We start from the raw sequence: 21,909 nt of genomic DNA, 5'->3' as shown, positions 1-21,909 counted from the left end.
CTTTGAGTTATTAAGATTCTAGAAGTTCATCTTTTTGAATATGCCTTATGAGACATTTCTTTTTAAAATTTTTAATGTTTAATAATCAATTACTCCTTGAATTTTACACAGTAGTTTTTCTACAAAAGCAAGGTACTCAACATTACTCATCATCAGGGAAATAAAGAACAAAACTACAATGAGATATCACCTCACACCTATCAGAATGGCTAAAATTAACAACACAGAAGAGAACAGGTGTTAACAAGGATGTGGAGAAAGGGGAACACTCTTACACTGTAGGTGGGAATGCAAACTGGTGCAGCCACTCTGAAAAATAATGTAGAACTACCCTATCACCCAGCAATTGCACTACTAGGTATTTACCCAAAGGATACAAAAATACTAATTTGAAGGGATACATGTACACTGAAGTTTATAGCAGCATTGTCAACAATAGCCAAATTATGGAAAGAGCCCAATGTCCACTGACTGATGAATGGATAAAAAAGTCACACAATGGAATATTACTCAGCCATAAAAATAATGAAATATTGCCATCTGCAACAACATGGATGGAGCTACAGAGTATAATACTAAGTGAAATAAGTCAGAGAAAGACAAATACCATATGACTTCACTCATATGTAGAATTTAAGAAACAAAGCAAGTGAACATAGTGGATGAGAGAGAGAGAGAGAGAGAGAGAGATGCAAACCGAGAAACAGGCTCTCAACCATAGAGAACTGATGATTACCAGAGGAGAGGTGGGCAGGTGAATAAGTTAAATAGGTGTTGGTATTAAGGAGGACACTTGCTGTGATGAGCACTGGGTGTTGTATGTAAGTAATGAATCACTAAATCCTACACTTAAAACTAATACTACACTGTATATTAACTAACTGGAATTTAAATAAAAACTTGGAAAGAAAAAAAATAAGGTAATTCTTGACTCTGGACAACTTAAAAAACTGTAGCCAACAATCAACCATTTATTGCATGTCCATTTCACTATGATGAATTTTAGCCATTGCCTTCCTCAGGGTTAATATGTTTATACAATTTAAGTTAAGAACCACAGACTATTTTCAACTTGATAAGTATCAGATTTTATTACAGTAAAACACTGGTTTGCGAGCATAATTAGTTCCAGAAATATGCTTGTAATCCAAAGCATTTGTGTATCAAAGCGAATTTCCCCATAAGAAAAAATGGAAACTCAGATGATTCATCCCACAACCCAAAAATATTCATATAAAAATGATTACAATGCTGTAATATAATACAAAATAATAAATAAAAAATACAAAGAAAAACAAATTAACCTGCACTTATCTTTGAAATCCTTCCTGGCTGGTGTGAGGGAGACGAGAGAGAGGAAGGTTACTGTATATGACAACTTTCACTATCACTAACGGAATCTCTGCTGTCTATTGGCTCAATGGAATCTTTTTGTTTTGTGCAACTTATCAAGAAACCTATCCAATGACCTAGAATGAAGCAAAGCATTCCTAAGCTTCCTCTTGTATGGAAAAGCAAAGGACTGTTCATAGATGCTTTGAAGTGATAAAAAAAAATACACTAGTACCAGTTGTGGGCACCTTCCAACGTTCTGAAAAATCACTTATTTCTAACAGACACCGCGGCCTGAGACCAAGCATCTGAACATGGGAGATGATCACCCACTATCCCACATCCAGAGAGAGAAAAGAACCATTGGCTCAGTTGTGGTCATGTGACGTCTGGCATCCCACACCACACATACTGCAAGACATCGCTCATTTATCAAGTTAAAATTTATTGGAAATGTTTACTCATCTTGTGGAACATTTGCAGACCAAATTATTCACAATCCAAGGTTTTACTGTCCCTGATACAATGGTTGTCCCCTAGATGAAGGCAGAATTTTATCTTAGTCATTAACTTTATGGAAAGACTCATGGCTCATCCTATCTGGAATGCAAAATTTATTTTTTCTTCAAATTTCAGTGTGCCATAGCTATAGCATATTTTTAAGTTACATACAGATCAGCAAATATAACAAGGGAAATGGGAATGGAAAGAACGACCAAATGTTTTATCCACCATTTTTCGACACAATAATGATCTTCTCACAAAAAAGCCCCATATTTGTACTTAATAACCTGTTAGAGTACTGAATTTACTTATGGTCTTAGCAGGCTGAACACACTAGAATTCAAACCTCAACAAAACAGACACAATTTATATAATTTGTATTGAAAATCATTTTCCCTTTCATTGTTTTACTCAAGATAGTGCTTCCTCAGACTTCTGCTCATTGTTTCCTTCCTTTAATTTTTTCATATATCTAAGCAGTGACACTCCCTTCCTGTTAAGAATGACAGACAGATAGGGATTCATTCCTTGTGATATTCTATGGATGAATCCTTTCTACATTGGTTGGTAAAAGCAAAGCAACCGCTAAGTTTTTTTTAAGAAAAAAAATGGTATTATTAGAATGACATAAAATGATATTGAATGAGAAGATCATGTGTGCAATAGATATTAAATAGTGAATTTTCCCATCTAGCTATATTTTCCCCTTATTTGACACTCATTCGGTGGGTCTGCTTCTACTTTCTAGTATGTCTGTCTCTGAAAACAGGCTCAGTCAAAAGAAAAGTTGTTAATCTAAGCAACCCCTAACAGAGCCTTTTTATAATTCAGTGTTGAAATGAATGGGAATTATGAGATAGTTGCATTATTTTTTAATTTATAATGTTTATAATCTTATAGGAAGTATCATTCTGATCAGCAAGACAGACAGTTATAAACTGTCAAGGAGTATCAGGAATACATATAGGAAAAATATGTAAATATATAATGATATTAACCAGAATAGGTCTGCAAAAGCCATGTCTTAAGTGAATGGAGTTTGGACTCCATAATGGACATCAGGTTCCACTATAATATCTAAGAAGAAAGAGAAATATCTCAGTGACATGGTCATGTATGTTGAGAGGAATGAAAGAAGTTTAGCCCTATTTTTGGTAAGTGTATAGATAAAAAGTCTGTGTATTAATCAAGGACTTGCTTTTATCTGCTTGATATGTGCACAGCTCCCTTTGACTGAATACTGATGAGATAGCATCATGAAAAACTCTCAGCAGAAATATTCTCCAACTAGTAATATACCCCAATAGGTATCAGTATGTTTGAAAATATACATTATCGCTTGCAGTTTTATCACTACATAGATATCTGGCCTGGTTATAGATGTGTTACTACTTTTGGCATTCAGGTTTTCATCCATGGACACATTCTTCAGGAATTTCTTCCTTCCACAAAACTGAGAGCTCAAACATTCTTGAGCTAACTACCATAATATTTAAAACAGAATTGTAAGCTCTTATGAAAAAGCATACTATTGGGCTTTTAAACTTCTCCAGGTTTACTGAGATATAATATAGTGTAAGTTTAAGGTGTACAAGTTGATTTGATAAACTTAGATGTTATAAACTTCCTTTTAAAAACTGGTTTTAGAGCATTTCTGGGATGTTAAAAATTTAGGCAATATTATATGCACAGAACATGCATAATTCAGTGAAAGTAACACAGCTGAGCCATGAGATTTTTCTTTTTTGGGCAGGAAAGTAAAATTTTCAGTGGGAAACAGTTATATAAATATAAGAAATATTGGAGTAAAAATTGCCAAATAAGAACTATAAACTATATCACCACTACCAAACAAAATATTTTGAAAATTAAGCAATATCTGGAAAAACAAATGCAACTGAGTTAGGCTAGCTTGACACAAGTACTGCATATTCCTCATTATTCAACATATAAGAATTTATTAATTCCTAAATAACTGATTAACTGATCCCTGAATAATCATTTTATTGGTAGAACAATAAAAGAATTAAACTTTAAATTTTCTGAAGTCTTGAATTTTTTCTTTATAGTCATGTAATTTAAGAAATTTTAAAATGTGATGTTGAACTTAAGTATCTTGAATTGTAACTGATAACGGACTTCCTAATTGTCATGCAAGATAAGTCAAATCTAGGTCACTACTTATATATACAATAGCATATTTGGTGAATTCCACAATGTCACATAGCATGGGTAAGAAACTGGTTGACCCGGGGGAAGAAAAAATCTCAGAGCCAGTTCAGGAAGTAAAAGATTCAGATTCCCAACTTTCCCATTATTTGCATAAAGAGAAGTGCCAGGGTTCAGGTCATCTGTTGGGCAGTAAGTGTATGTACCTGATTTAGTAAATGAACTCTATTCCATATTGTTATAATTGTCTATTCTACTAGTGCAATTGTATAGTCTATTAGTATGACTGACTTTATCCATGAAATGTTCTACTAGACAACCTGGTACTAGCTTCATCTGGATTCTGGTACCAGTAATTCACTAGAGATGTCTGGTATCAGCTGTTGCCCAGATCATGGAAGTCTCGGTGACCATGGGATACTGAAGTCCCCCTACGAGAATGTGGAAGCCACAGGACATATGGGAAACAGAGGTGATGTGCATGGTCTCTGTTGAGAAGTGAAAGGCAAGCTCCCTTCAACTAACATTGTCCAGACAACCCAGATTAAGTGCACAGAGCTATTTTTGGATAACCTGCTTTTTGAATCAAGTAACATCACCATTAATGGTGACATACTTAAGATCTAACGTTCTGACACAAAAGCACTCCAGTTACTAGTATGTGTAACAATCCACCCCAAACTTAGCAGTATAAATCAACATTTCATATTTCTTATGAATTCTTTGGTCAGGAAATTAGGCAGAGTGATGTGTTTCTGCAATACAACTCATCACCATCGTACTGTAATCATCAAGTGTCTTCAATCATAGGTCTAAAAGTATATATGTGCTGAAATCTGCAACCTCCAGTAAGCTGTCAATCCTAACCACCACACCTACCTATTCCATATGCGCTTTGTACATAGGCTAGTTTAAGTTTCCTCACTCAACTGTGTACAGGTTCAAAGAATAAGCATGCCATTTTTATAATATCGTCCCAGAATTCAAAAAATCACTTTTGTCATATTCTATTGATCAAAACAGACAGAAGAGTTCACCGAATTCAAGGGAGGGTGAAACCAAGGTGATCCTCCCAATAGAAGAGTGTCAAAGTTCTAGAGCTTTGTATTTATTCAAAGAGCTAAAGGATCTGGGGATATTGTTTTGGCATCTTTGGGAAATATAATATGCCACTGAGATTTAGAAGCATTTATATAATTATGCTCAAACTATTCTAAAGACATTTGAACCAGCTCCATTTCCCACCTTTGAGTTTATTTTGGTTTTGCCTGGAAAGCATTACTGTCACATAGGTCATAGATATCTAAAAGAGACCATTCTGCAAAAGCAAAATAACTGAAAATTCTGAAAGTGCTAGGCACAGAATATTCTGTATTTGTTCACTAACACTGAATTAAACCTAAAACAGATACTAACCCCGGGGTTAACAGGGTGATAAAACTTCCTTCCCTTCCTTTTTTTCTGTGTCTTTTTGTGCAAAGTAAAAAAAAAAAAAAAATCTGTTCATCAGTCTTTAACTTTGGAGTTGTTTTTGAACTTCTGGAAAAACTTGTGAGAAGCTTTATTAAGGAAAAGATTTTGTCATCTGGGATTTCTGTTGTCTTTGTTTTTTTTCTTAGCATTTAATCTTCAGTTTTTTGGGTTTTAGAGGAAACAAGGCCATCACAATCTTTCTTATGGGAGTTAATTATGAAAGATTTGTTTTACTTAGTAAGAAGGTAGCAAATAAATATGTGTCTGATGAATTGTGTTCTAGATTTCCTTTCAGATTGCTTGGCTCAAATCAAGAAGGAGGAAGGCAGACAATGGCTGATTTTATTTGCCCAGATCATGGAAATTAGTACATAAAGGTAGAGAAGCATAAGAAAGTCTAATAATAAACATAATAGGTAAATATTATTGAATACTATTATTGAATTTATCAACAGATCACATGACACATACTGTAGAGATTAAGAACATATCTAAATACTGTTGTTTATACTTTTAATCAAAATAAGTTGTCAGATTTCAGTTGTTTCAGTCAACAATACAATTCCACTTGACAGATTCTTGGTATTTAAAATTGAAAAGAATTGTGGATTGAGTGGCAAATGATCAAATGCATCAAACCAGTAGTAGCAAAAAATGATGATTTTAAAAACTGCTATTTTTATTTTGATATAATTTGTATAGTTTGTCCTCCAGATCTTTAAATTTCCTTCAATATAAATGATAATATGCAATCTCTGTAACCCATAAGTATTTTAAACTGTAAACTCATGCTAATGGATGCAAACTGCCCTCCAAGGCTTTGACTTCCCATAGGTATGTCAGAGTCTACTTTCAAGGAGGGCAGCCGGTTGACCTTCCTCATCAACTGGCATGCACCCATTATTGTGTAATTGCAAGTTAATTAAGATACATTTGTGTCTTTACTGCTCTAATTAAATATTTTGGATATCGCTGTATCTCACTGTGGATTATTTTATTTATAAACTATGCTCTACTTCAATCCCAATTCAGCCCACTATTAATTTTGGTTTGAATCAAAATATATTTTGTACACCCTAATGGTACATATAATTTCATATGAAAAAGGCCCTTCCATTTAGCAAAAAAAAAAAAAAAAAAATTCTCTCACACTTTTGATTCCCACAAAACCTTTCAAGGAGTATGTGTAATTCCCATAAGTTAAGGGCTTTTGGAAATGAGGCATTCATATGTACCAAGATTTGACTACTGTTCATCAAAATTAAAAGAAAAAAAACAACTGGGAATAAATAAAATATTGAATAGATTTTACAATTTTGCCTAAATTTACCAAAGAATAACTATTTCCTGTAAGATTGTATTTGTAATGTGATACATAGGTTACCTACCTTATCAAAGATAAAGCCAAAATATTTGATTACAAAATTTAATCAGCAGCAGCAAAAAATGTAGTTTAAACTAGCAAGATATTATAATCTTCTGAAGCTCCTCTGTTAAAAGCAATATTCCACAAGGTGTCTGACATCCACACGTCCCAAAGAACTTCTTAATTTTATAATCCATTGCTGAAATGAATGAGTACGCCTACCTAAGGATCAACATTTTTCAGAGATGTGAATTTAAATGTCCTCATTGACATTCATAGTTACCCATGGTTACACTGAAGGACACATATGACATTGGCAGTTCTGATCCTTAAGATCATGCCCATTTAGACTTTACAAGCATTGAGATTTTTCCTGTTTCTAAATTAAACCTTTTATTGTATCATATTCCTAGTCCTATAATATACTGATATATGTTTAGATTACATGACATATCTCACCCTAATAGCTATAAAGTATATCATTATTTCCCTTGCATTTTTTTTAAATTTCTTAATGTTTGTTTATTTTTGAGAGAGAAAGAGAGACAGAGCATGAGCAGGAGAAGGGGCAGAGAGAAAGGGAGACACAGAATCCAAAGCAGGCTCCAGGCTCCAAGCTGTCAGCACAGAGCCCAATGTGGGGCTTGGACTCACAGACTGTGAGATCATGACCTGAACTGAAGTTAGACGCTCAACCGATTAAGCCAACCAGGCACCTGTCCCTTGCATTTCTAATGGCACCATGTATTTATTACCTTATACTAACTCCCTTTTGCTAACTACTCAGGATCCCATCTTTCCTAATATCAAAGAATTCTGTTGCCTCCAGTGATCATTTCTAAGGACATAATGACTGTATTACATTATCTTACCTCTTGGAAAACATTTAGGGGGCTTTTATACTCTATTAAAGAAAAAATCCTACTCTCTTCACCAACTCTAGTGCAAAAGAGTTGCACAGAAAAGATATGGCCTTTGTATTTTCTTTTTTTAAGACATTTTTAAATTTATTATTTATTTATTTATTTATTTATTTACTTTTTTTAGAGAGAGAGAGAGAATGAGTGGGGAAGAGAGGCAGAGGGAGACAGAGACAGAAAAACCTTAAGTAGGTTCCATGTTCAGTGCAGAGCCCGAGGCAGGGCTTGATCCCATGACCCTGGGATTATGACTTGAGCCAAAATCAAGAGTTGGATGCTCAATCAACTGAACCACCCATGTGTGCCTCATGGCCTTTTTATTTTCTATGCCTCCATTATCCCTTCAGCCAAATCTGCTTCTCAAGAATCTACTCTAACTCATGTTGTTGAATGAACACTGAAAAAAAGGAAATCCTACAGGGCTAGTGTTTCTCTACCAGGAATTAGTAATTTGATCATGGCAATTCCAGTCTGTTTCGTGAATATTCAACCTCAGAGAGAATTTAGAAACCTGGAGTAAGCACTTTCCATGTTTTGTGCAGAGAGACGCTGGACCACTAAACTGTATTTACTGAGCAGCCAATATGTACCAAACACCATATTAAATGGTATTAGTACAGTAGCACCCTCAAAATAGTCTCTCCCTTTTTAACTTATGTTGAAACCCAATCTTCAAACAGTGAGAAGAATGTAGTAACCACTAAGAGAGAAGTAAGAGTGACAGTTTTGCTAAGCAGGTGAAATTTGTAGCTGGTTCTTTAGCTTCTGGTTACTTTCTAGTTTCATGTTCCAGTCTCTCATGAAGTCTGGCTTAAGCGGATTCCTTCATTTTTTTGGTGAGATGCCAGAATTCATCTCACAGATGAACCTATTGTCCATTTACCCAATACAGAATATGCAGGATATTTCCAGTGTCTCTCACATTGCTGTTTCCCTGCTGCTGTACACGAGTATTATTACAGCCAGTGATGGGATATAAGTGGAAGAGCATTTTGCCTCTGGGACATCTGGATGTCCACTCAATTATGACTATGTTATTTTGCATCCAGATTCAATTTAAGTATCACAATGTGCGACCTAACCAGCCAGACTCATGCTATGAACTCCAGGCTTAAGAGCAACATTTTCCTCTTAAAATATTGTTTTTTGGAAACCTGCCTCCTCTTTCTAGGGGAAAACATTTCATGTAACTAGTTCCCCTTAAAAAATATTATAGAGTTACAGTGATGAGACATAGAGACATTTAGGATGGGGGAGGAGAAACACAGGGATACCGGGCTTTATGAAATTAAATACATCATTAGAAGTGAGTAAAGCTTGGTCACCAGAGATCAACAACCTAACAAAGATATTATTCTACTTTTTTTTAAATTTTCTTACAACCAAATGATTCCTGACTACAATGATATCAATAAGTGTTATCAAATTACTTTTAGAATAATATATGTTATCAAAATAAGTTAACACCACATTACTCATCTCCCTGATACTATATCCCACAGACACCCTCATTTACTACCTATCCCTTTTCACTAATATGAATCCCACCTATGTTGAAATTAGTTCATCTTTCTCATCATTGATTTCACCTAGAATACATATTTTGTCTGTTTGTTGACTAGGGCTTTTAATGGGCTAATTTCTCTTCTTTTTGTAAACTATGGGTCTCATATTATCTACCTGACATTTCTGACCACACACTCTTCCCCAATTTACATTCATAAATTTTTCCTAAATGTCTCTCTTATGTACAGCCATAGCACCCTTTCCATACGTATACCATAACAGTGAAAAAAGGTATACATTCCTCTCCTTTTGCCTATTTATGTCATTTGACTGAGATAGTATAGAAAATGAATTATACTAATTTTTTGTATTATCTCTATGAAGTACATTAGGCAGACAGGTATTTGCTAATTACCTGTTGAATGACAGAACATTCTGCCTTAATCACACTGGTCTAGATGAGGTCATTGCATACTTTTACCATTAAATTCTATATTGCTGCCTTTGGATTAACCCTACCTTGGATTTTAATTACATCATAGCAACTAACCGTAGGGCTTTGAGCAAAACTTTTACACCAATGAATCCTAGTTTTACCATCTATAAAAATAAATAGCTGGTTTTGATTCTTTCGTATTTGAAGTGATCAAGCTACCAAAGATGAATCGGAGAGGAGAGAGAACAATATAAAGCATATAACGTAAAACTGCAAAGCAACTGAAGCAATATCTTAACTCCTAAGCTGTATGAAAAGTCTTCATTTTATAAAGTGTGTAGTTATAATGCAGTGATGTAGAAGATAAAGGATAATGAAGGATGTAGGGGATGATTTAAGGGAATGAACAATGGAATAATATCATCCTTACTTTTATATTCCCCATCTCTATTCCACACTATCCTTAATGTCTTATGTAACCTCTTATTATTTATTGCATTCTTCACTTTGCTAACTTCTTCAAAGTGTGGCTAGTACTAGGTCTTTATATATAATGTTTTATTTTCTCATTTTCCTTTGTTGTACTTGCAGATTCATCTGTAATTTCTTTTGTCTTCCTCTTGTACTTCCTATTTTCCTGTTGTCAAGAATGAAATTCAGAGCTGGTGAAAAGATCTGTTTGAACACTGCAATTCCTCAAAGAATTCTGTGTCTCTATGTATTTTTTTTTTTAATTTTTTTTCAACGTTTTTTATTTATTTTTGGGACAGAGAGAGACAGAGCATGAACGGGGGAGGGGCAGAGAGAGAGGGAGACACAGAATCGGAAACAGGCTCCAGGCTCCGAGCCATCAGCCCAGAGCCTGACGCGGGGCTCAAACTCACAGACCGCAAGATCGTGACGTGGCTGAAGTCGGACGCTTTAACCGACTGCGCCACCCAGGCGCCCCTGTGTCTCTATGTATTTGAAAAATTACTACTGCATTTGATCAAATTGGAATGATTTATAACTTACTAGCCATACTTATTCTAGAAGTATTTCAAAATAAAACCTACAAGAATATTTAACATGCAGGGGTGCCTGGGTGGCTCAGCGGGGTAAGTGTCTGACTTAGGCTTAGGTCATGATCTCACTGTTTGTTAGTTTGAGTCCTACATCAGGATCTGTGCTACAGTATGGAGCCTGCTTAGGATTCTTTCTCCCTCTCTCTGCCCCTCCCCCACTTGCTCGCTCTCTCTCACTCTTTCTCTCTCAAAATAAATACATTTTTAAAAAGTAAATTTAATTTAAAAAATGAATATTTAACATCTTATAGTAGTATAAAATCTGGATACACAAAAGTTGTTACCGCATTTTCTTATTTCCAAGAGTGTGGAGACCAATAATCTATAACAAAATAATTTTACTTATTTGCTATTAAACAGTGAATATAGTTTTACATGATTATTTAATATATAAAAGGACAATTAACTTTATAAATAATCAGGAGAATACAAATTAAATTCACAATAGGAGTGTGCAGTACTGATCCTGCCTGAAAATATACCGGCACTAAATATACAGTAGCTAAGTTTTCATTCAGTAAGAATCCATACTGTTTTCCAGTTCTTCACCTCCAAAGAAGACATACTATTAACTTGTATTTCCATGAGGCCTCTCCAGACTGCCCTCATATTTTTATTTATACTGTTCACTATTAATTTAATTTAGATGATTAAGTCACATTGCCCTTCCCAGTTTGTAAAATCTTTAGATATTTCTTAGAAGCTAACTTATTACCTTATACTACACAAATATTGGTTGAATCACTAACTACTTTATCCATCTATTTTAGTTAGCATGATCAAAATTTTTAGTTAATTATTCCTCTTTCCTCAAGAGCTAATCTCTACTCCTGTCTTATGGTATCCCCAACTGGTCATGCATTATTTAATTTTCTCCAAAGTTACACAAATAAACCTTTAATAAACCTCTTGGGTTCCACTTATCATTCCACTTGTAGCTAAGCAATAGGGGAGATATTTCTATGAAGAAGATCCAAAGGTAATATCCTTCTCACCTTACAGCTTTCACCTTCTTTCACATTATCACTTTGTTTAATCTCCACAGAAATTAAGATTACTATTGCTAACTTTATTTTGCAAAGAAACAAAAAGTCTTACTTTTTAAAAGTACTTACTTTTTAAAAGTACTTCAAAATATATACTTATCTTTAGGCATTCCTTTACTCCTATACTATGTGTAAATCTTTCTAATATAGTAACTCACATATTTCTTTGGATACTTTGAGCACTTACTTAGTTATTAAAACTTTTTGTCAAGATAGTAAGTATGAATGAAGGTGTCTCTGTTTTCTTTTAAATGATAACTATTTTTGGTAATCTTTATTAATATGAAAGCGTAACTAGGTTAAAGTCCAATCCAAGTAATTAAAAGACATCACTTTGGAAGTAATTAAAAGATAACTCATGCTAATTCTGAAACCAAACCACTAAAGTCTGTTACTTAATAATAGTATCTACTTTTATAGCTAGATAAGGTGCTAATTATTTAAAGATTTAACAACACTAGATCATGTCAAATTCCTCAATGTTTACAGAATCTTGTGAATAACAATGTAGAAAAATCCTTTCACTTTAGTATGACTATGAGTTCTAAGAAAATATACCAAGATTCAAATTGGGAGTCTAGGAACCAATGAGTTAGTGTAATGCTAAATGTACATAAAATTCAATTCTGTAATTTCCCGTGAGTGATGATTCATTACTCTGAAGATGTCGATCAGACAGATGTTACATTGAGTTATTTCCTCCAGTTTCTCTCATTTATCCCTCACTTGTGAGAAATAGTTTTTCTGGACTGATATTCCTCCCTAATGTTCATCTTTCGCTCTCAGTTCCTGGGGCTTTGAACATGCATGCATCTATTTTTGCAAGAAAATGATGGTATAATTAATTTTTAAATAGTAATATTCTCCGAGTAATTATTCAGTAAATAATCATCTAGCATTATTCACAACTGTATATATATGCAAGAGAAACCGTTATACTTTGAAATCTTGTCTGAGGTACATCAACACCTTACGAGTGAATTATTTTATGTGTTAAGTCTATATCTGTTTACAATTTCAGTTTTTATTTCATTTAATTTCATTAAGGATATTTATTATGTTCATTATCATCCCTGCCCAGGATTTTTTTTCTATTTCTGTCAAAAATGCCATCGGGATTTTGATAGGGATAGCATTGATTTTGTAGATTTTTGATAGTATGGAGATTTTAACAACATTAAATCCTCCAAACTATGAACATGGATGTCTTCCTATTTGTCTTCAATTTCTTACAACATTTTGTAGTTTTCAGTGTACAAGGTCTTTCACTTCCTTGGTTAAGTTTATTCCTAAGTATTTTATTTTTTTGAATGATATTGTAAATGGGATTGTTTTCTTAGTAAGTGTTGTTAGTTCACAGTGTATGGAAATACAACTGATTTCTGTATGTTAATTTCTGTATTTTACAACTTTAATGAATTTGTTTATTAGTTCAAAGAGTATTTTTGCAGAATCCTTAGGATTTTCTGCACATAGTAACATGTTCCCTGAAAATATCATGTAATTTTACTTCTTTCTTTGTGATACGGATGCCTTTTATTTCTTTTCCTCACCTAGTTATCCTGGTTAGGATTTCCGGTACATTGAATAGAAGTGGTGAGAGTGGCCATCCTTGCCTTGTTCTTGATCTGAAAGGACAAGATTTCAGTTTTTCTGCACTGAGTATGACATCAGCTATGGACTTTCCATATATGGCATGTTTACAATTTTTGTTTTGTTTTTCAAAAAAGGGTGCTAAATTTTTGTCCATGCTTTTTCTTTTTTAAGTTTATTTATTTTGAGAGAGAGCGTGAGAGCAGGGGAGGGGCAGAAAAAGAGGGAGAGAGAGAGAATACCAAGCAGGCTGTGCACTGCCAGCATGGAGCCAGCTGCAGGGCTCAAACTCATGAACCATGAGATCATGACCTGAACCTAAACCAAGAGTTGGACTCTTAACTGACTGAGCCACCCAGGTATCCCTCAAATGCTTTTTCTACATCTATTGAGATGACTGTGTGATTTTTATCATATATTCTATTACTGTGGTATACTGCATTATTTGATTTGCCTCTGTTGAACATCCTTGCATCCCAGTGATAAATCCTACTTTGTCATGACGTATGATCCTTTAATGTGCTGGCCAATTTGATTTGCTGACTTGGAACCACAAAAGACAACAAAAGTCAAAGCAATCTTGAGAAAAAAAGAACAAAGTTAGAGGCATCGCACTTCCTGAATTCAAATATATTACAAAGCTACAGTAATTAAAACAGTATGGGGGTGCCCGGGTGGCTCAGTCAGTTAAGTGTCCAACTCTTGATCTTGGCTCAGGTCATGATCTGGTTCATGAGATTGAGCTCTGCATGGGGCTCTGTGCTCACAGCATGGAGCCTGCTTGGGATCCTCTCTCTCCCCCCTCTCTCTCAAAACAATAAACATTTTTTTTTAAATAATAATAAAAAAAAAAAGACAGTATGGCTCTGGAATAAAAACAGACATATAAACCAATGGAACAGAACAGAACACAGAAAGGAACTCATAAATATGTAGCCTACTAAACTCTGACAACAGTGCCAAGAAGGAGAAAAGGAGTCTCTTCCATAATAATGTTGGGAAAACTGCATACCCACATGCAAAAGAATGTTAATTGGGTCATTATTTTAAAACATAAACAAAAAGGAACTGAAAATAGATTAAAGATTTAAACTAAGATCTGAAACTATAAAATTCCTGGAAGAAAATAAAGAGGGAAAACTTCATGACATGAGTCCTGGCAATGAGTTCTTGAATACAACATCAAAAGCACAAGACAAAAAGCAAAAACAGACACATGAAAGTGCATCAAACTAAAAAGCTTCTGCAAGCACAGGAAACAATTAAGAGTTAAAAAAACCCTACAAAAATGGGAGAAAATATTTTCAAATTATGTGTCTGATAAGAGATTAGTCTCCAAAATATATAAGTAACTTCTACAACTTAATATCAAAGAAATGAAATATCCCTATTTTAAAAATGTGCAAAGGACATGACCATAAGTGTATAAAATATACTAAGTATGACTAGTCATTAGAAAATGCAAATCAAAGCAATGAGATACCACTTCCCACCTGTTAAAATGGCAGAAAAGGAAGGAAGGAAATAGAAGAAAGGAAAAGGAAAAGGAAAAGGAAAAGGAAAAGGAAAAGGAAAAGGAAAAGGAAGGAAGGAAGGAAGGAAAGAAGGAAGGAAGGAAGGAAGGAAGGAAGAAGGAAAGAAAGAAAGAAAGAAAGAAAGAAAAAGAAAAAGAAAGAAAGAAAGAAGAAAGGGAAAGAAAACAAGCATTGGTTAGGATGTGAAGAAAATGGAACATTCATACACTGTTAGTGGGAATGTAAATGGTACAGCTACTATGGAAATTAGTATGGAGATTCCCCCCAAGTTAAAAATAGACTACCATATTATCTAGCAATCCAATGTGGGGGCATATATTCAGAAGAATTACAATCAGAATCTCTAAAAGTTATCTGTACTGTCATGTTCATTGCAGTATTATTCACAGTAGCCAAAATACTGAACCACTAAATGTCCATCAGTAGATGAATGCATAAAGTAAATGTGGTACAGGCATACCATGGAATATAATTTGTGCTTTAAAAAAATAAGGAAATCTTGCCATATGTGATAACATGAGTGAATCAGGAGGACATTATGCTAAGTGAAATAAGCCAGTTACAGGACAAATGCTGAAAAACTGCTGTTATGTAAGTGATCTAAAATAGTCAAACTCACAGAAACAGACAGTGGAGTAATAGTTTGCCAGGGATGAGGAAGTAGGAAATGGGCAGTTGCTGTTCAATGTGTTTCTACTGCCGTTCAATGTGTTTTTTAGATACAGTTAATGCAAGATGAGTAAGTTCTGGATAACTACTGTACAACACTATGTCCATAGTTAGCAATACTGTATTGTACACTTAAAAATTTGTCAAGAGAATTTCTCATGTATTACACTCCAAATAATAATAATAATAATAATAATAATATAAAATCATCCATGCCTAGCCCAGAACAAAGATAGAATGTTATCCATTGAAATGTATGAATGAATATGGTTTTACAAGATAGTGGTCTTTAGTACCACTAAATATAAGTACACATCCTAAATTGCACATTAGCTAAAATATAAATCTCACTGAAATACCAGTTAATCAATTAAGGTATGTTTCAGAAAGGAGGAGCAGTGTGGAAATTACGCTAATCCTGAGGTAGCTAGTTACAGAAAACTGAACTGTAAATCAGGACAACTGTTTCCTCGAAGGAGCTGAAGCCAATTTCTGAAGGAGGAGTGACCATGTCCTCACTTCTACTTGAGGCTCTTGATCTAACTTACCTTCAATAAGCTTTCCCTTGTGATGATTTTAGTTTTCCAGAAAACTATGTTTGTATAATTCACCCTCGTGTTTTTCGTCAACATAAAAGTCATTTTTAAAAAATCTATACCGAGTTGAGTCTGCTGAAGTGCATATTGATCTCTATCATAATGGAATGTGTTTAGAAACTTTAAATATTTCTCTTCAGAAAGTCCTCCATTCAAAGAGCATGCAGTTTGGGACTATGGAAACCTGTGTTTAAACCATGGCTTTCTTTGCTACTTGTCTGTCACTAAATTACACTGAACAACTTGCCCTTCTGAGACTTAGGATTTTATCTCCGAACTACAGAAAAGAAGGAATACATTTTAGAGGTACTGGGAAGACTAGCGGTATTGTATATGTAATGACATAATAGAACTTATGACATTATAAATGATTACCAAAATTAATAATCTGGGGTGAATATAAAAAGGTGCCTTCAAGATTAAACCCTTATAACACTAAATTGTTTGGCTTGGATTAAGAAAGTCTATCTTAATAACCTTAATAGCTATAAGAATATCTATACCAGACAATTTTACCTATGTTAATCATACTATCTTATGAGTAGCTATTTGGAATAAAATTGGGAAAAAACAGCAAATCACCAAATATAGCTCATCTCCTCAGAGCCCGTCCTCCCCACTAGAAACTGTGTTTATTCACTATAGAAAACCTTCAGGGAGCTGTTTTCTATGCTATGTTCAGAATTTATAGTTGTTATCTGTAAGGTCTGCCTGATAAGACCTTACTAAGGGGTAGAAATTCCACCGATCTCTTCTTAAAATGTAAATCTGATCATTTTTAAAAGACACATCATTCTTAAAATAAAGCTCAAAGTATTAGATTTGCCTGATTCTTAATAATTCTAACACAGCAGAGGCTTCTGCTTCCCGCCCCTGAATTTCTCAACATGATTCATTTATGCCAGCCTCTGTCTTGCAATTTCCTTTTGTCTGTCTAGGGCTTTCACTTATGTAGTTCACATTACAAGATTTCCTTTCCTTTTTTTTCTCCACATAACTGCTTGGCTGAAATGTGTTTTCCTCAGAAAAGTAACTCTGTTCTCCCATTCAAGATTAGGATCCACTCAAAATCTCCTCATAGCACTTTACAGTATTTCCTCAGTCCTGCATAGTTACTTAGGTAATCTCTTATATTGACATGGTTAGATATGGTCATCATTGCAAGGAATGTGTTATATGCAGTTGCTCTCACACAGTAAAAGCATAACAACTATTTGTGAAATGAATGGATGAATGATTGAATCCTGAGACCTCATGATTATACCTCATGTGTTTGTTCATCTGGTATGGTTTGGTTTTATATTTCAACATTATTTTTAATGCATTAACACACTTAAAGAACTTTGAATAAAATGACTTATTGAAGCTATCCTTCTAGTTACCTTTCTTCTGAAAGAGACTGAAATAAAATAAGAGTTTGAGTGTATTCTATATTCTCACATTTTAATATTCCACTTGTGTGGAAACTTAGGAAAAAATCAAATAATGACTTTTCGTATAATTTAAGTGAAATAAGGTTGGTTTCATTAATTTTATTAATAAATTTGGGGGAATACGATAATTTTTATTTCAGTTTCACATGTTTTTTTCAAAAGTTATCAAATTTTGAAGTATGCTACAGGAAATTCATTTTAAATTAATTAACTCTACTTAAGACTAGAGAAGATTTATCCAAAAGAAATGAAAATATAGTGTGTAAATAGTATATTACATTATAAAGTTGTGAAAAACTCTGATGAAATCTTCTGTTTTCAGATTTAATTATTAATTTATTAATTGATCTTTACATGTATTTCCTACAAAGTAGCATAGATAGATCTTTGCAACAGCTTCTCTGTATATCAACATATAGTATATATAAAATATATAAACTGATGAGGCTCCTGGGTGGCTTAGTCTATTGAATGTCTATTGATTTCAGCTTAGATCATGATCCCAGGGTTGTGGGATCAAGCCTGCCGCACATGGACCTGCCTGAGATCCTCTCTCTGTCTCTCCCTCTGACCCCTTCCCTGCTCATGCACTCTATCTGTATATAAAATATAAAATATAAAATAAAATAAAATAATAAAAGTAAAGTAAAATAAAATAAGGTGGTTCCATTAAAATATATATATATACACACACACACACATATATATATACACACACACATATATATATACACACACACACACGCATACCTATATATATAAACTGAATTCTCTGTCTTGTTCTTTGATAAAGCCATCCTCCTAGACCTTTGCATTATGTGGATTGGAGTTTTGTGAAGATGCCTTTGTTCCCACAGCACCCTGTGCTTCAACCTTTCATTAAAATTCTCAGCTTCATTCAGTTAAGTTCCTATCCTGACTCCTTCCCTCGTTGAGTATGATCTACTTGAAGATAACAAATGACTGTTATTTTATTTATCTTAAAATCTAACATTTTCATTGTTATACTAACTGAAATCAGGGCTTATAGGCAAAATCATGCAAGAAGATGACAGTAATAAAAAGGTTTATATGTGTTAAAATACCCTCCAGACATCTATGAAAGCATGAGGTTGGAGGCTCTGGTGAATGTGGATGAGAAGAAAACACAAAAATCTGAGAGCAATTTAGCAAGCAACCAGGAAAAGACTGAAGCAAATACAGTTGCTTAATGATGTGAGAGGAAATGAAAGCTAACCATGGATGGACTCTCTCTGTCTCAACAGCCCTCTCTGCTTCTTCATGCTCCTTAATGACACTTTGAGGAACTACACACCAATCTGCTTTGGAAGAAGGTGACAGACAAAGGAATAAGAGACAATAAACCTTGAGTTAAGTCAGATGATATCTGTGATTATGACATAAATTACTTAAAAGGACATGAAAGTTAGCAAAAAACAAGTTTCCTCACTTGTTTCCAGATGGAAAACCTAGGAGGAGAAAAGTCTAAGATAAATATAAACACAGAAATTAGAAGTTGCTGGAGGGGAATTTGGGAAAGATGACATTGACAGAGACAAAAGCGTATTTTTTTCCAAACACTGAATTTTTACATAACAAAAAGAGCAAAACCCAAAACTGGACATCATTTACAACAAAACTAAGTGAAAATTATTCCAAAATATGAGCAGATATTGGTAAACTGTCAATACATACAAGATATGTGCAGTTAAAAACATCTGTGTACTAAAGAAAGCATTCAGATAGAATTTGGTGTACCTGAGGAAAGGAAAATACTGGGACAGCCAACAGATATTTACTAAAAAGCAGGTGAAAATGACAGAGTTTTGCCTTCTCCAATGCTAGGTGAAGGCAAAGGGATCACTTAAGAACTGAAGGAGCTAGAGACATGTGGTGCCTTAGGAGTCTGAAAACTGACCCACTGGCTCCTTTCTATACAGAAGGGAAGAAGAGATCCAGCCCAAAAGGCGGTTATGTAACAGTACCAGAAAATCTGAGGACACGAGCAAAAATATTTTGAAAACTACCCAAAATAAATATAAGGAGGGAAGTCTGTGACATTAGAAAAATGTCCTGAACCTTGCTCCATTATGAGAGCAAGAAATTAGAAAACCTAATTTCAAATGGAAATGAGAAACATAATAGTATCAACGTAAATCTTAAAGAAAAGTGCTATAAGAACAGAGAATCAAAGGAAAATTACCTCCCTATGAACAAACAATAAAATATGCCAGAAAGATGTTTGCACAAAAATGATTTAAAATATTAACATACTCTCTCAAAATGAGTTAAAGTAAGATAGCAAAAAAAAAAAGTACAACATAAATCAAAATTAAATAAACTCAGAATGAGATGACAAAATGAAGTAGATACAAATGAAAATCATTTAAAAAATAAAGATGAACTAGAAGTAACACAAGAGCAAAGAAGCCTAAGAAATAAGGGGGGGGGGGGGGAGGAAATTAAAAAATTCAAAATAAAAAAGCTTCCAGCAAGAAGATATCATTGATTGCATATCCCCTCCTATGTGAAACAAACGAACAGAAAGAAAGAAATATATACAAAATTGTTTTTCAAAGCATGGGAGAACAGGCAAAGGACGTTCCTAAGAGATGAGAAATGCAGGAGATAAGTAACCCCTACAGGGGCACCTGGGTGGCTCAGTTGGTTAAGCGTCCGACTTCAGCTCAGGTCACGATCTCACAGCCCGTGAGTTCGAGCCCCGCGTCGGGCTCTGGGCTGATGGCTCAGAGCCTGGAGCCTGCTTCCGATTCTGTGTCTCCCTCTCTCTCTGCCCCTCCCCCGTTCATGCTGTGTCTCTCTCTGTCTCAAAAATAAATAAACGTTAAAAAAAAAAAAATTAAAAAAAAAAGAAAGTAACCCCTACAAGTGGTTCAGCCTAGTGCCTTAGGGCTTATAGGAGGCAGTACAGAGGGGAACCAGCACAGACAACAGCAGACTCCCACAGCTGAAGAGATGAAATTAAGAATGGCACCATGTTGCACAACAGATCTCTATAATTTATTCATCTTGTATTGCATTCCCCTCCCTCAATCCCTCAGCAACCACCATTATGTCATCTGCCTCAGTAAGTTTGACTATTAGATATACTTCATATAAGAATCACAGGTCTGTGCATATCCATCTCATCAGAACATATACATTATATACACACAATGTTCTGTATATCAATAATACCTCAATAAAAGCGGAACAAGGGGAACTTTGCCAATTTGATAGACTAAAAAAAGAGAGAAAGAGAGAGTCTGGGAACACCAAGGAAGCTAGTCTCACAAAATAAGAGAAACAAAGGTGTACAAAGAGAACCCCTAGAGAACTGCAGACAGTATTCAGCAGAGTTCTGATCAGCACATGCGGAAATGACCTAAGGCTGGGTAAATAACTATCTGAAAGGATTAGAGAGAACTATGCAGCAGAACTGACATGGGGCTATGGATAGTACCTATTCCTACCAACCTTATTGGCAAATCTCAAAATTCATATGACACTGAGTATTCATCGTGGTCTTTCCCCAGTAGTGAGAAATAATTAGTCAGAATCAGTGCTTAATTAACATTAGGTCCCATCTAACATACACAAAATATGTATGCACCTAATCACAGAGTTTCAAAATGAACCTAACAGAGATGCAAAAATCAAGCAAACTGGAAAAAAAAAAAATCAATCCTACTCAGGGATTTCAAAATCCTTCTCTCAGTACTTTATAGAATAACAGATCTTGCATTAAATCAGCAAGGTTACAGTACACCTGAATGGTACCATCAACCAACATGACCTAACAGGTATTTATAAAACTCTCCACAACAGAATACATATTCTTTCAAAGGGATAACTGAATATTAGTAAAGACTGACCATGTTCTGAGCCACAAAGCATGTCTCAATGAATTTAACAGATGTCCTGTAATAGAAGATATGATCCTTTAGACTAATTGAATTAACTTAGAAATCAGTAACATAAGCATATCTCAAAATGCCCTAATATGTGGATAGTAAATAACACACACTTTTAACTAACCAATGGGTAAAAGAGAAATCAAAAGGGAAGAAAGTTCTTTGAATTATTTAAAATAAAAGCTAAACATACCAATATTTTCTGGATGCCATTTAAATAGCCTTTGTGGTGTCTCATACCACTAAATATCTACATTCACAAGAAAAGTTCTGAAATCATTGTCAGGGAATCAGTAAAGAAATAAATTTCATCAAATCTATCAGCCAAGCTGACCTAATAGATATTTGTAAAT

The 21,909-nt window shown here is 34.4% G+C and overlaps 1 long non-coding RNA gene across 2 annotated transcripts in view; it reads right to left on the bottom strand.

The window, feature by feature from the left end:
- Nucleotides 1-21,909, bottom strand: part of LOC144614691 (uncharacterized) — a 296,020-nt gene that overhangs the window by 264,165 nt on the left and 9,946 nt on the right. The gene's annotated exons all lie outside the window — the stretch shown is intronic.

Source organism: Panthera onca, chromosome A1 (assembly GCF_046562875.1).
Source record: "Panthera onca isolate mPanOnc1 chromosome A1, mPanOnc1 haplotype 2, whole genome shotgun sequence".
Classification (NCBI taxonomy): domain Eukaryota; kingdom Metazoa; phylum Chordata; class Mammalia; order Carnivora; family Felidae; genus Panthera; species Panthera onca.
The sequence above is the reverse complement of the archived record's forward strand: the minus strand, read 5'-3'. Positions and strand labels throughout refer to the sequence as shown.